Raw genomic sequence first — 2,058 nt, forward strand, 5'->3', positions numbered from 1 at the left:
ATTGACATGTGTCCTTACTCACTCCTCTGATTGACAGGTGTCCTTACTCACTCCTCTGATTGACAGGTGACCTTACTTACTCCTCTGATTGACATGTGTCCTTACTTACTCCTCTGATTGACATGTGTCCTTACTTACTCCTCTGATTGACATGTGACCTTACTTACTCCTCTGATTGACATGTGTCCTTACTTACTCCTCTGATTGACATGTGTCCTTACTCACTCCTCTGATTGACAGGTGACCTTACTTACTCCTCTGATTGACATGTGACCTTACTTACTCCTCTGATTGACATGTGACCTTACTTACTCCTCTGATTGACATGTGTCCTTACTCACTCCTCTGATTGACATGTGTCCTTACTTACTCCTCTGATTGACATGTGTCCTTACTTACTCCTCTGATTGACATGTGACCTTACTTACTCCTCTGATTGACATGTGTCCTTACTTACTCCTCTGATTGACATGTGTCCTTACTTACTCCTCTGATTGACATGTGTCCTTACTCACTCCTCTGATTGACATGTGTCCTTACTTACTCCTCTGATTGACATGTGACCTTACTTACTCCTCTGATTGACATGTGTCCTTACTTACTCCTCTGATTGACATGTGTCCTTACTTACTCCTCTGATTGACATGTGTCCTTACTTACTCCTCTGATTGACATGTGTCCTTACTTACTCCTCTGATTGACATGTGTCCTTACTTACTCCTCTGATTGACAGGTGACCTTACTTACTCCTCTGATTGACATGTGTCCTTACTTACTCCTCTGATTGACATGTGTCATACGATTGATTACTTACTCCTCTGATTGACAGGTGTCATACGATTGATTACTTACTCCTCTGATTGACAGGTGTCATACGATTGATTACTTACTCCTCTGATTGACAGGTGCCATACGATTGATTACTTACTCCTCTGATTGACAGGTGTCATACGATTGATTACTTACTCCTCTGATTGACAGGTGCCATACGATTGACGTGACGTCCTACGTAAGCGATCTTGTACCCTTTGGACGGAGAGGTTATGTTTCTCGACAGTCAATTATTGCGATATCTCGTGCTTTACCTATCGTAATACCGTGGCAGGTAAGCCAACTTCGATTAGTTTTTTATCGGCGATAACCTGTGTGAAATGTATTAGCCAGCCTGTGAACTCTATTGGATCTCTTCAAAGTACTTTATATTTGCTTTTGGAAAGATCTTTTGTGCAGTCGTTACAAAGACAACAAAACAATCACAATGCAGCTTATCGTCCCCTCGATGTGATGGTTGACACCATCGGCCTGATCTGCAACGATTTATATCATACGTTGAATCTCTTGGCGAAATTCCTGACGAATTTCTAGGCTAAGTTTGTCTATAGAGGGATCTATCAAACTGTGCCTCCTATCATGGTGATGAATTAGGTTGTAATAAGTACAGTATCGTCCCCCCTACAGGAGGCATGGCACCGTCTTGAGGACATTATATAGGTCTAGCTTCAGCGGTCACTTTCTATTCAAAGGACCAACATGTTAGGGAGAACTGTATATTCGGTTAAGATTGGTCGCAATCGTCGCAGTTGTGTGGTGGCCTATAGTGAGTGAACGCTTCAGTTTATCCTTCATTGCGGTGTAGTGGTTGATTTATTAACCCATATTTTTATGGGCCAACAAGAGTAGGTCATAGTAATCTCCCGGCCTACCCCCAGTGAAGGAACAGAGGTGTGGCTGTGGTGTTCAGCTCAACAGCTGTGACCGTCACCACACACTCCTCCCAGACACCTGCCCAGGTGGGGTGTCTGTCGACAGAGAGAGAGATTACAGTGGAACAGCAGTAGGGATTTGCGAGTCGTACACTAGTAGTTTGTTTTTAATCTGCCCCTGCAAATGAAATCACTCTGTTCTACATCTATTCTTGTACAGACGTCTGATGCCAGCCACCAGCTCTGTTGTAATTATATTACATTCTAAAAAAAGATTTTAGTAGGAAATACTTCTTGGTACTTGGTTGGAATTTTATTAGCACATGGACTGGTGGAAAAACAAGCTTGTGTCAGT

Source organism: Protomyctophum parallelum (assembly GCF_964188405.1).
Source record: "Protomyctophum parallelum genome assembly, chromosome: 19".
NCBI classification, from domain to species: domain Eukaryota; kingdom Metazoa; phylum Chordata; class Actinopteri; order Myctophiformes; family Myctophidae; genus Protomyctophum; species Protomyctophum parallelum.